We start from the raw sequence: 15,243 nt of genomic DNA on the forward strand, positions 1-15,243 counted from the left end.
CCGAGAAAGATTTCGCCTACTGTAAATAGCACTGATCTTTTGACTTTTTCTTTGTGCTTTGGTGTATTATCAGCTGCAGTTTTAGAATTGTTTAATATTCGGTATATTAATATTAACATTATTTTTATTACTTAGATAGATATAATACATACATATGTTTATATCAAAATGTTCAGAATGATGAGAGGAGCCGATTTATTCATGTATGTATCACTCTTTGTTCAAGGGAGTACGGCAATTAAAATGGTCAATGGCCACCCACGTCTCATGAAATGGTAATTTTTAAGCAAAATTAAAAAAAATGTAATTTGGACTAGCGGTTAATTTTTGTTTTAAGACAAACTCATACAAACATATTCAAAAACTATTTATGCACTGAAGCGAATCATCGATATTTTCGATGCATCGATGGCTTTCCGACCCTTTGTTATGAGGAATTAAGTTTTTTCTTAATCCTATGAATTATTTTTTCTTATAGCATCGAATCTGCAAAGCAGGCACCGTTAGCTTAACGAAAAATACAGTATGCTGAAGGCAGATAGAAAAATAAATATGATTACAGTATTTTATAAAGAATGCCTGTAGGAATAACAAAAGGTATTTTCTATAAAGATAAACTATGAAAATCAATTCTTTATGTTTGAATTAAAATAAATGGGGTTTATGCAGATTCCTGCTGCATACATACTCCCCTCGTTGGAAGGCGTAGGCTTTCAACCAAATCTGTTTCAACCGGAAGTGATGCAATCTTAGTTATAGCCCGTTTTACTGGCCCATTTGCAGTTTTAATGATTGCTGCTCTAACATATCCGTCAGCGCCACTGAAGGTGTGTTCAACTCGACCAGTCTCCATTTTAAAGGCGGTTGGTTGTCGTCCGTTAAAAGCACCATAGCACCTTGTTGTATGTTTGCCATAGAGGTTCGCCACTTACACCTCTCTTGCAATAAGGATAGATACGCAGTGCTCGACCTTTGCCGAAAGATTTGCTGCATCTGACATATTCGCTGCCACCGGCTTACACGGTTCATATTTAGATGCGTTACAATTGGTTCTTCTATGGTTGCAAATGACCCACCAATGAAAAAGTGCGTTGGTGTAAGCACGTCAAGATCGTTTGGATTTTCTGTAATTGGACAAAGGGGACGAGAATTTAAAACAGCAGAAATCTCACAAATTAAAGTGCGACGCTCATCGAAAGTTAAAATAGAGACGCCAACGGCGCAATGGAAATGAAGTTTTGCGTACTTGACCGCATCTTCCTATAAGGCGCCAAAATGCGGCGAGCGGGGGGTAATAAATTTTCAGTCTATTTGATTTTCAATGCAAATTTCGGCTACTGCTCTACTGTGATTTTGATCGGCGAATAGCCTTCGCAGCTCTTCTAGTTCATTTTTCGCCCCACCAAATTTGTAGCGTTATCAGACCAAATAGTGCTTGGTTTGCCTCTAATGCGGATAAATCGTTTGAGTGCGGCAATGAACGATGACATCGATAAATCTTGAACAAGTTCAAGATGACACGCTTTCGTTGAAAAACTAACAAAGATGCATAAGTAGCATTTCGCGGGTGGCCGGTTGCGCACCTCACATTTGTATTGGAGTGGTCCACAATAGTCAACACCAGTTGTATTAAAAGGTCTAGATGGTCGCACACGGCCTGTTGAAAGTTGACCCATAATTTGCTGCACTACCCTGGGCTTAAGGCGGAACCACCTCAAGCATTTATTGATGATTTTTGAAATTGTTTTGCGGCCACCAATAGGCCAAACTTACGATGATAGGATTCAATGAGTGTGTATGTGACTGGGTGCTGCTTAAGTAGCAAAAGTGGATGTTTTGCCTCGAATTCAAAATTCGAATTATAAAGGCGCCCTCCAACGCATAATGAACCAAAGCCGTCAATAAATGGATTGAGTGACAGTAAATGGTTGCAGGAAGGCAACTGTTTATTTTCTTTCAGTACTTTATATTCTGATGATCATGGATATGCCTAATCAGCAGCAGTGTACCATCCTTAATGTCGTCGACTGTGAGTGATCCAGCTGATGGTAAAGTTCGTTTTGATTTAATGTGGCAAAATTTGTAAACGTACGCAAACACACGATGTAACTTGCTGAATGAATTTTGGAACTTGCAACCGTAAGTTGCATCGATTTGAGTTGCAGCAATTAAAACATGGCGCCGTCTTTCTGGAAGATTAGATAATAAATCCATATTGCTTGGCCAATGCGCTGAATCATATTGGACGAATGAAGGCCCATTAGCCCAAAGGGTGTTATTTAGTAGTTCTTTTGTAGTGCAACCGCACGAAAGAATATCCGCAGGATTCAGTTCCGTTGAAATGTGATGCCAGGTCATACCTGATGTAAGCGATTGTATTTTAACCACGCGATTTGATACGAATATATTAAAATTACTGGGAGCAGATCGTAGCCACGACAATACAACCATTGAATCCGACCAAGAATGGCACTCATATGACAGGTAGCTATTTTCCAAAATATTTGAAACCAATTCCGCTAACAGCAACGCAGCAGAAAAGTCGAGTTTCGGAACCGTGATCGACTTCAAAGGTGTAACTCTGGACTTGGAACATAGAAGATGTATTTTGTTGACGACGTGCTTTTCAACGCGTGCATAAACACAAGCACCATAAGCGGATAAACTCACTTCACAAAAGGCATGAGTTTGAACGCGAATGAAAGTTGACCACACAAGTCCAACCAAATGGACTGTAGCGATTGCGGCAGGCTTCCATCCCACACCAGTTTTTCCTTCCATAAGGCTTGCATGAAGATCTTCAACTTTGTGATAAGTGGGGATATTAAGCCAAGTGGATCGTAGAACCGCGCTTTGACTGAAAGAATAGATCACTTTGTAATTTTCTGCGAATTCAAATTTGGTGTGAAACTGAAAAGAAAGTTGCCTGAGATACGTTTCCACACAAGACCAAGTGCCTCTGTCACATTGGTACCATCATGAAATTTTATGAATTTTTTGCAATTACTTTCGTCTTCATTTTCAAAACATCAACTTCATTAGAACACCATTTTCGAATTGGAAAGCCTCCTCGTAGGAGTAGCTGTCTGATTTCTTGCTTCATTTGTATGACCTCCTCGATGGAATCACAACCAGATATCAAATCATGCACTTTTAAATCTCTTCGAATGGTTTTAGCGCCGACTGAAAATGATTCCTCCTCATCTAATGTAAGTTGATGCATAGCTCGAATAGCTAGGAAAGCAGCAGGTCTCGTTCCATATGTGACCGTGTTAACTTGTATGTCTCGGTTTGCTCTGATGGGTCGTCGCGCCAAAGAATGCACTGCAACTGGTAATCAGGGCTATTCATTTTAACGCAGCGGTACATTTTATATATGTCGCCACAAAGTGCAACTTTAAAATGTCTGAAGCGCAACAAGATGTTAAAAAGTTTTGGCTGAATGATTGGCCCTGGTAGCAACAAATCGTTTACCGAATACCCTGAAGTAGTTTTAGCAAACCCGTCAAAAACCATCCGCAGTTTTGTAGTGGTACTGTCCTGCTTTTTAACGCAGTGATGCGGTAAGTAGTAAACTGGTTTGTCTGCTTCAAATGATGCCAGCGACATATGACCAAGATCCTTATACTCCTACATAAATTCCGAATATAAAAATTTTGTGGATTCCTCCTTTAGGAGTTTTCTTTCTAGCGCCCTGAATCTACGTAAATCTAGATAATACGATTCACCAAGAGCATCAAGATCAGATTTAGGTGGTAGTCTAAGTGAGTAAGTCCCCTGAAGGCAAACGAAGAAAATTGAAACTGGTGAATGATGAGATCGAAGTTGAAGTTGATTTGCTAACCGGGTTGTAACGAAATTTGATTGAGACGCAGACTCTAAGGAATTAATGTACCACTGTGGTCGCCAACCTTTTCAATGTGTTGAGCTACTTTCAAGATTTTGAAATAAACAGCGAGCTACTTGCACAAGCCAACATAAATTAAATAATACACAGTTATATTCCACATACAATACATGTATTTATTTTACTAATATACGTTCCATATATAATAAACTTATGACTTATAGTGCTTATACTTATGCATAACTACATCCATGTTCACACCTATCAATCGTAACAAAATTTTTTGCAGTCATAATGGCAAATCACCAGCGACTTAAAAAAACAACAAAACAGTAATAATACATTATTATATAAATAAAATATGGGCAGATAAAAGGAGCATATTTAATGAGAAGGTAGACATTCTGACTCACCGATAATTTTTTTAATATTTGCAGTATAATTTGATACAGTCATTCGAATACAGTTATCCAAATGTATATCTGTAAGCCGATTGCGGTATTTATTTTTAATACATTTCATATTGGAAAAAGAAGATTCACACAAATAAGTTGAACTGAATAACGCTTTCACTTTCAATGCAACACGGCATAAAACAGAGTACTTATCTTTACTTACTAAAGTCCATATACATTTTGTATTTGAACCTAAAGATTTTAAAGTCAAGTCACTTTGAAAAGCAATCAGTTCCATTTCTGTCACAGCAATGTCTTCGCCAAAGTGGTTCATAACACAAGTTGCAAACTGTTGTATATCAATGTCCATGAAGGGTAAAACAACAAATTACGTCACTAAAGCAATTTTGCTGAAATCCTTGAAACGATTTTTGAAGTTTTCCTTCAAGTTAGAAACTATTTCCATATGATATTTACTGTCATAGGGCTCTAATAGATTTTTGGATATATTTTCGGAAAGAATAGGAAAATGCTTAGTATCGCGGTTTTTTAGGTTTTGTTCCCAAAATTCAAGTTTTGTAATAAATGCATTTATATCAGAAATCATTTCCGCTAATTCTTTATCCCTGACTTGAAGCTGCAAGTTAAGCTCATTTAATTTCTCTGTAATGTCCACAAGAAAACCAAAATCTCTGAGCCAAGTCGAATTTTCCAGTTCAGGAATCGGTTCATCGCGTTCTTTGAAAAATTGGAGTATAGCAGGCAGGACATCATTGAAACGTTTGAGCACTCGTCCTCTGCTTAACCATCGCACTTCAGAGTGAAGAAGTAGGTCTCCGTATTGACAGTCAATTTCATCAGCCAAGGTTTTAAATAATCTTCTTTGTAACGCTTGATGTCTAATCTTGTTCACAATTTTCACCACCAGTTTCATAACGTTGTTCAAGTTTAGAAAATTTCCACGTAATGCTTGCTACAGTGGTAACTAAGAAATTGTGGAAAACTTTCATCCTTATGACATAGCGCCACGAGCCCCTTATCAACCCACCATAGCAGAAGCACCGTCAGTTGTCAGGCCTACCATTTTTGATATTGGAATTTTCTCAGAAGAGATGAGATTTTTTAAATGAGAAAACAGCTCTAGCCCAGTAGTATGTCCTTTGAGTGGAATAAACTTCAAAAGATCTTCTTTAATTGTAAAATCACTAAAAGCCATCCTGACAAATATGGCCATCTGTGAGGTATCAACTACATCTGTTGATTCATCCAGTTGCAGTGAAAAATAAATACAGTTATCTAAGTCACTTCTTAACTGTAAAAAAATATCATTGCTCATTACTTCTACTCGCCTCATCACTGTATTAGCAGAAAGTTGCATAGATTTTATAGCAGACACTATTTCGTCTTTATTTCTAAAGTTGGCGAATAAAGAGTTAGCAGCTTCCAAAAATGCTTGTTTTATGATTTCCCCGTCTTCATAAGGTTTTTTCTTTTGTGCAATTATCTGGGAAACACGATAAGATGCTTCAGTTGCAGCCTTATTTTTGTCGATTGTTTTCAAAAATATTGGCTGTTGTCCAATTAACTGGATTTTTAAATGTTTCAGTTTTTCTTTTCTGGTGGCAGAATTTAACGGGAATGCCTTCTCAAAATTCGAATATACAGTTTTATGATGCCTCTCAATATTTCCTTTTTTAGGAACTGACACAGATGTATTACATAACAAACAAACACTTTTGCCTTTAACTTCTGTGAAGAAGTATTGTTCTTCCCATTCCGAATGAAAATGGTATGTCTTCGCCTTCTTACTACTGCTTGCCATAATGTTTCGAACTCTAACCCAACCGCTGCACGCAGGCACGTTGATAATGCCGTTCAGTATTAAACAATGTCGACGTGCATTGCGTATATATAAAGCCAAAAAATTCTCGAACACGCTAATCGATTCCAGCCGATCCTAGAACGGAGACACGACTTCGCGTCGTGTTTGTCGGCGCGAAATCGCTTACCGCAGTGTTGCCGCTGTTTATCTATTTATTATGAAAATTTCTGAAATTTGCTAATACTGGTATGATTTTCAGAGCTACCAGAATTGCCTTTGCGAGCTACCGGTAGCTCGCGATCGACAGGTTGGCGACCACTGATGTACCAGCACGATTTTTTACTAAAATAATGGCCGTTGCTAACAGCACACAATTATTAGACATATTTTTCGAGGCTAACTGGCGATTGGTTATAGGCGATGCCACAATTGGTTTTGGTCCGCTATCTTGCTTGCCATTTAAATGCAACAAAGTGTTATGTTTTGGTTGGCAATACCTGCAATTGCCAGATTTGCATTGCTTGATAGTGTGGCCTTACGTAGGCAATTTAAGTAGAAAGCAATGTAATGAAATGATTTATAAGTAGTTTTTATTTCATTTATTTATTTATTACTTCAAGCTGGGCATCCAGCTTGTAAAGCAATTGTTTCATTTCTTGTCTCTTACATACTACGTACAAGCGTTTTTATAGGAATTTTAGTCAATGCAAGCCAATAACAATTTTTCGGTGTGTGTATGAGTATGTGTATTAATGTTAAGGCATATCCGACTTATAATCATACTACACCTCCCTTCTTCAGAAGAATGCTCATACAACTTTTTTTTTTTTTTGTATGAACATTATTTTACATTGAATTGTTAAAATAAAAATATGTACATAAGAGTAATCTTAATTATATATATATGTATATATTGTATTAATTTTCTAAGTTTAGACCGGTCTTTAAAACTACTTATTGTTGATAAATCTTAAGCCTATTTTTATGAACTATTTGTTCTTTTAAAGGTAACTTATCGACTATAGTAACATTATTTTTATTATCTATTGATTTAATGGTATAAGGCCCACAATATTGGGGTTCCAGTTTATGGGCCACTTCATTCCTAAGTAAAACTAAATTGCCTATGCTAAAATTGTGATCTAAACTATTTTTATCATAAAATGTTTTTTGCTTAATTTTAGCTATGTCTATCATATTGCGAACTCTTTTATGTGCTACTTCTAGCCTAAATCTTACTTCTCTAGCGTAGTTATCTATGTTATACCATATAATGGAGTAATTTGGTCTACATTTGTGAACTGCTGAAACATGTTTGGTGTTTTTCCAAAAACTAATTCATACGAACAATAGTCATGTACTGTAGAAGGAGTGGTGTTAAAACAGTATGTGAAGTATTGTAGCCACTCATCCCAGTCGTTTTTGTCAATCGATATGTAAGATCTTACGTATTGATTGAAAGTTTTATGTGATCTTTCTATTACTCCTAGTGTTTGGTGGAGGTAGGCAGTTGAATTAAGTTTCTCTATTTTTAGCAATTTACATAGCTCTGTTAGTATTGAATTTTTGTATTCTGTACCCATGTCCATGGACCGTAGGTAAGAATAAACTTTTCAAATATTGCTTTCGCAACTGTCTTGGCATTTTTGTCTTGGATGGGTATCGTGACTAAATATTTTGTCATGTCGCATATTATTGAGACTGCATAAGTATTGCCATTAATTGTTGTAGGTAGTGGGCCTATTGTGTCTACAATAACTGTATCAAATGTACCTGTAGGTGTTGGTGTTATAGTCATTTGGCTTTTTAAATGCTTTGTTATTTTGGTTTTTTGGCATTTTTCGCAAGTTTTTACGTACTTAGCAACATCTTTTGACATTTTATTCCAGAAGTAATGTCTTTTAATTTTCATAAGTGTTCTGAAAATTCCGCAATGACCGCCTTCTATAGGGTCATCGTGGTATCTTTTTAGAATGTCCATTACAGTTTTAGCATCATTAATGTGGGTCACCTCATTCAGTAGCGCTGCTTTTACTTTATTTAATATCATATTGCCCTTATTTTTAAAATCATTAATCGAGACAAATTCGAAAATTTTCTCGCTAGGTGCCACTTGTAAATTATTAATGCCATATTTGTCGGCCACTTCGTCGAGCTTAGAGAAGAATTGTCCTAAGTCAATTTTCCCATTAACAAATAAGTCATCAATTTTTATATATGCCATTATAGATTTTCCTCGTTTGATATAACATCGTGTGGGTGTAATCTTTAATTTGTTGTATTTCCTGACGTCAGTGTTATTAATTGGGACATATATTTTGGGCTTATCATTATTTTGGGCTGTGCTGCTGTGTAGTTGGACTGCTGTTATTTTTCGACATTGATCTAGTCACTATTTTGTATATATTTTGATTCTTTTCATTTATTCCTTTTAAGTCATTGATTGTAATGCGAGACAAAGCGTCCGCAACGTGATTATCTTTTCCTCTAAGATATTCTACTACGAAATCATACTCTTCTAAATCAAGTCTTATTCGTGTTAGTTTTGAACTTGGATTCTTCATTGAGAACAGGTAAGACAGGGGTCTGTGATCGGTTCTAACTAAAAACTTTGTACCATAGATATAAGGTCTGAAATGAGTTATTGCCCAGTGTATGGCAGCTAACTCTTGTTCAATTGTCGACTTGTTGCTTTCTCCTTTTGTGAAACTTTTGGAGGCATATGCTACTGGTAAATGTTTTCCTTCATATTCCTGAGTAAGTACTGCACCACACGCGTATTTGCTTGCGTCTGTTGTTAAGCAAAATGGTTTCTTAAAATCGGGATATTGTAACAATGTAGGACTCATTAATGCCCTTTTGAGGTACACAAATGCATCATTGCATTCTTTTGTCCATTCGAAAGCAACTCCCTTTTTTGATAACCTTGTTAGGTGTCTTGAATATTCAGCGAAGTTTTTAATAAACCTGCGGTAGTAGTTGCAAAAGGCGACGAACCTTTTTGCACTATCTCCGTCTGTGGGTGTAGGATAATTTTTTATTACCGAGTACTTATTATCGTCTGGAAGTATCCCCTTGTTTGTACATTTATGCCCGAGGTAGGTTACTTCATGCTTAAAAAATGAAAATTTTTCAGGGTGTAATTTTAGATTATGTGTTCTACATAAATCGAAAACATTTTTCAAATTTGAAGTTTTTCAGAGCAACCAAGGACTACTAAGTCATCCATATATAAGAAAGCTTGCTCTGGTTTTAAACCACTGAAAGCAATTGTCATCATTCTTTGGAATGAATTAGGTGCTACCTTTAAGCCATATGGTAGTCTAGTAAATCTGTATGAACCGTTGTTGGTTGAAAAAGATGTTAAATTTCTTGAATTTTTATCAAGTTCTATTTGATGAAATCCAGTCATTAGATCGAGACATGAAAAATACTTTGCCCTTCCGAGTTGGTCTAAAATGTCATCTATTCTCGGTAACGGGAATTTATCTGCAATTAATTTTTTGTTGATTTGTCTGTAGTCGATTACTAATCTCCATCTTTTTTCAACTGAGTTCGATAGAGACTTTTTTGGTACCAATAGTATTGGACTATTGTATTCTGAAAATAATGGTTCGACTATTTTGCCTTCTATAAGTTTGTTTACTTGTCTCTCAATTTCATCCTTATGTGTGTGGGGGTATACGGTAGTTCTTTATGTATACCGGCTGTTTGTCTCTAACCATTAACTTTTGCTTATAAAAATTATTTGTTGTTATTGTTTCTGTTTCTAACCCAAATATGTCACTGTATTCGGAACATAGGTTTGTCAATTGTTTTTCGTATGTTTTAGGAAAATTGTTCCTCAATTTGTTGAGAATATCCGTTTTTCTTTGTGCATTACCTGTGTCATTGTTTATTATGTCGTAATCAGAAACATTTTCTGTTAAAATGTTGCTTTGCTTTAAAGATACTGTATTATTATTTGTATTTAAAATGCGGATATAGGCGTTGTCAGATTTTACCAAGGTATTGGCTATAAATATTCCAGGGTGTGGTTCTTGATTTGGAATCAGTGCTTCATCCAAGGTATTAGGTAAGTTTATTTTTCGTATAACTTCTGACCTTGCGGGAATGATTATTTCGTCGTTACATGTTGTTGTTATTGGTATTTCTATAATTTGTGTTAAATTGTCTGGTCTCAGAATTAGAGCATCGTAATTTTGAATAAAGTCTAATACACAATTGAATTTTTTCATGAAATCCATGCCTATTATACCATCACATGGGATTGGAAAGTTATCTGGGATAATGTGAAATTTATGTGGAATTAAAAATTTCGTAAATTTTAAATCAAAAAATATTGTACCAATAGAACTGATTTTGCCTTGCCCTATACCGCTTAATGCTGAAATGTGTTTTGTGTTTATTTTTTGAAAAGTGGATTTATTGAATTTTAAGAGTGATATATCTGCACCAGTATCTACAAGTAGTGTAATGTTTGTATTTAAATCTGCTATTTTAAGTTGTACAAAAATGCTAAAGTTAAGGTTAAGTGTATGTGTCTTAGAGGAGTAGATTAGTTTTCCGAGTTGTTTTCGTCCGATTGGGCAACTCGTACATTGTGTGTCATGTTCCGGTTGAAATTTGATCTGCCTTGTCGGTAACGATTTCTATTTTGATTATTATTTCCTAAATTATCAAAATTTGAACGATTTTGATTTCTAGGGAAGTTGTTTCTTCTTTGGAACCTTCCATTTCTTGCAAATCGTCCATTGAATGGTCGTTGACCAAAATGAAGTATTGTGTTTTGTTGTCCTGTAGCTTCAGTACAGCTACCAATGAATTTGCTTATCGCATCGTTCATATTTGTAAAATGGCCAGCTTCCATTATTAACTTGACTTTTTCAATGCTGCAGTTTTTGGTCAATGCTTTTACTGCAGTTTGTGTCGAGTATTTGCTTGCGAGTTCTGCCGACAACCCATCTGTGATATAGGCATTTTCTAAGGTTTTTGTAAGAGCTTCTATCTCATTACAATAACTATTAGCTGGTTTGTTGTTCTGTCTGATACTCATTATTTTTGCAGCTAATACTTCTACCGATTCTCCTTTAACTGACCTGTTAAGTTTTGTAATTATTTCAGAGATTGTTGTTTCTGTGTCCATGAGATTTCTGGCATTCCCTTTTAATTTTGTTTTTATGAGTGAAACAGCAACAGTTTCGTGCTCACCCTTAATCTTCTTCTTCTTAATTGGCGCGATAACCGCTTACGCGATTTTGGCCGAGCTTAACAAAGCGCGCCAGTCGTTTCTTTCTCGTGCTAACCGGCGCCAGTTGGACACACCAAGTGAAGCCAAGTCCTTCTCCACCTGATCTTTCCAACGCAGAGGAGGCCTTCCTCTTCCTCTGCTACCACCAGCTGGTACCGCATCGAATACTTTCAAAGCCGGAGCGTTTGTATCCATTCGGACGACATGACCCAGCCAACGAAGCCGCTGGATCTTTATTCGCTGCGCTATGTCTATGTCGCCGTAAAGCTCATACAGCTCATCGTTCCATCGCCTGCGATATTCGCCGTTGCCAACGTGCAAAGGTCCAAAAATCTTACGCAGAATCTTTCTCTCGAACACCCCAAGCGTCGCTTCATCGGATGTTGTCATCGTCCACGCTTCTGCGCCATACGTTAGGACGGGCATGATGAGAGTCTTGTAGAGTGTTAGTTTTGTTCGTCGAGAGAGGACTTTACTGCTCAGTTGCCTACTTAGTCCAAAGTAGCACTTGTTGGCAAGAGAGATTCTACGTTGGATTTCAAGGCTGACATTGTTATCGGTGTTAATGCTGGTTCCTAAATAAACGAAGTCTTTTACAACCTCGAAATTATAACTGTCTACAGTGACGTGAGTGCCGATACGCGAGTGCGCCGACTGTTTGTTTGAAGACAGGAGGTACTTCGTTTTGTCCTCGTTCACCACCAAACCCATTCGCTTTGCCTCTTTATCCAGTTTGGAGAAGGCAGAACTAACAGCGCGGTTGTTAAGGCCGATGATATCAATATCATCGGCATACGCCAATAATTGTACGCTCTTATAAAATATTGTGCCTGAGCGATTAAGTTCTGCGGCTCGTACGATGCTCTCCAACATCAGGTTAAAGAAGTCACACGACAGCGAGTCACCCTGTCTGAAACCTCGTTTGGTATCAAACGGCTCGGAGAGGTCCTTCCCAATTCTGACGGCGCTGCTGGTGTTGAGCAACGTCATCTTACATAGCCGTATTAGTTTTGCGGGGATACCAAATTCAGACATAGCGGCATACAGGTAACTCCTTTCCGTACTGTCGAATGCAGCTTTGAAGTCGACGAAAAGATGATGTGTGTCGATTCTCCTTTCATGGGTCTTTTCCAAGATTTGGCGTATTGTGAATATTTGGTCGATGGTAGACTTTCCAGGTCTGAAGCCACACTGATAAGGTCCAATCAGTTGGTTGACGGTGGGCTTCAGCCTTTCACACAATACGCTCGCTAGAACCTTATAGGCGATATTTAGAAGACTAATCCCGCGGTAATTGGCACAAATTGCAGGATCGCCCTTCTTATGGATTGGGCAGAGCACACTTAAATTCCAATCGGCAGGCATGCTTTCATCCGACCATATTTTGCATAGAAGCTGATGCATGCACCTTACCAGCTCCTCGCCGCCATATTTGAATAGCTCAGCCGGCAGTCCGTCGGCGCCCGCGGCTTTGTTGTTCTTTAGCCGTGATATTGCTATTCTCACCTCGTCATGGTCGGGTAACGGAACGATAATTCCGTCGTCAACGATTGGGGTATCGGGATCTTCACTTTCTCTATGACATGCGCAGCTGTCACTGTTTAACAGGTTCGAGAAGTGTTCCCTCCATAATTTAAGATTGCTCTGTACGTCAGTCACCAGATCACCGTCTTTGTTCTTACAGGAAAACGCCCCGGTCTTAAAACCTTCTGTAAGCCGCCGAACTTTCTGGTAGAATTTTCGGGCGTTGTTCCTATTGGCCAGCATCTCAAGCTCCTCGCACTCACGTATTTCGGCCTCTCGTTTCTTTTGTCGGATAATACGTCTCTCTTCCTTTTTCAGCTCTCTGTAGCGATCCCACATGGCTCGCGTTGCGCCCGATCGCAGCGTGGCTCTATAGGCGGCATCTTTTCTTTCGGCGGCAGCATGACATTCCTCGTCGTACCAATTGTTTTTTCGGGCTCGCCGGAATCCGATTTCTTCTTCGGCGGAGGTACGTAGGGAACGAGAAATGTTGCTCCATTGCTCGCGCATGCCGGTGTGTTGGGCAGTGCTCTCCGAGAGCAGGAGTGAGAGTCGAGTGGCGAATCTTCTGGCTGTCTGTTGTGATTGCAGCTTTTCGATGTCGAACATTCTTTGCGTAGGTAGATGTACGTTTTTTGCTGCACAGAGGCGTGTGCGCAATTTGGCTGCAACAAGGTAATGATCCGAGTCGATGTTGGGTCCTCGGATCGTACGTACATCTAATACACTAGAAGCGTGTCTTCCATCTATCACAACATGATCGATCTGGTTTCGCGTTTTTCGATCAGGGGACAGCCAGGTAGCTTGGTGTATCTTTTTATGCTGGAATCTGGTGCTGCAGACTACCATGTTTCGGGCCCCGGCGAAGTCGATCAGCCTCTGTCCGTTGCCGGATGTTTCGTTGTGCCGGCTGAATTTTCCGACTGTGGGACCAAAAATTCCCTCCTTGCCCACCCTGGCGTTGAAGTCGCCAAGCACGATTTTTATCACCCTTAATCACTTCAACTAATTTTAAGGAATCTAAGAATGACCGTAGATTTTCTGGTTTACCATCGAATTCAGTCACTAGCTTTGCAGCCGTGCTGAGAAACTCCACAACTGTTTGTGTCATTTCGCCTTCTTCTTCTGACTCTATTTCTGAATTAGTAATTGGACAATCTGTTTCCTCAGAAACTGCTTCAAGCTTTGTTAATATATTAGATTAGCTGGTAGGTTTTCAATAATATTTATTGAAATTTTCTCATTAATCGAATGAGATACTTCCTGTTGAATGTTGTATTTGGCTAATACTTTTACTAATTGATCTCGTAGTTGCCAAAATATGTCAAGAGCTTCTTTTTGATGATCCTTTGTAAGTCGTTCGAAATTTATATAAGTTAAATTTCTAATTGATTCTAATGCTAACACTAAATTTTCTAACTGTTTTTTAACTGTTTCCTGTTTTATTTGTATATTTTTATTAATGCATTTAAACGATTTTTTGAAATTTTCTTTTTCTATAAGTAAAGTTTTATTAATTTCGGACCATTTGTTCATGTTTTGTCTAACTCATTAGATCTACTCATATACTTTTTCTTTAGTTTTTTATTATGCATCTACTTCGTTTACTACATTGGCATTGGGTTTTTCAACTTTCGATAATTTATAAATTTTGTTTTTACATTGAATTTATTTATTTATTTTTTAATTTTTTTTGTTTTTTTTTTTAACGACAATGTGTGTATAAACATTTTGAAAAATTTTGTTTTTACATTGGATTTATATTTATATTTTTTTTTTTTCAAGTTAATTCATTCATTAAGTAAACACATTATATTTAATATATTATATCAAATTCAAACATTTTCATAATTTAAAATGACTTTCCGAATCATTTTTTTTTTTTTGCTTAATATATTCATTTACAGTTTCATCTCTAAATTTTTATAAGGCAAACATATAACCAACAGAAATCAAAGTTGTTCAATTCCCGCCATGTAAAAAATAATTTATATTTTTTTTTTTTTCTGCGAGCGGTTAACGCTTGTCAGCCTATACTGTCTGCGTGAAGCACGCACAGTTTTTTTTTTTTTTTTTTTCTGTTTTTATTTAATCTGCTTACGCTGTTGCAGCAGGAATTCCAATTTTGAGATGCGTTCCCAAATGGAGCAAGCCTTGTTCCAAGGTGGTGGTGGCTGAGTGTTGACTTCTCGGAGTCTTGGCATTTCGGCTGACTATTTCGGCTGGTTTCTTTATTAAATGATTTCTCCTTCTATACTCCTCAATGGAGATAGCTTTCGGCTCTTCTGTGGTCATCTATCTTCTGGTCTATTGGCCAGACCAGGAACTTCACGGAACTGGCAGATCTTATTGGCTGATCAATACCAGGACTTTGTTATTAGTACTGTGCTTTCCGCTACTTGTG

General features: G+C 37.5%; 1 protein-coding gene across 1 annotated transcript in view; it reads left to right on the top strand.

Moving 5' to 3' along the window:
* The window catches only part of LOC128862065 (uncharacterized), a 354,012-nt gene that overhangs the window by 108,116 nt on the left and 230,653 nt on the right, over window positions 1-15,243 (top strand). The window lies entirely within an intron of this gene.

Source organism: Anastrepha ludens, chromosome 4 (genome assembly GCF_028408465.1).
Source record: "Anastrepha ludens isolate Willacy chromosome 4, idAnaLude1.1, whole genome shotgun sequence".
NCBI lineage: Eukaryota > Metazoa > Arthropoda > Insecta > Diptera > Tephritidae > Anastrepha > Anastrepha ludens.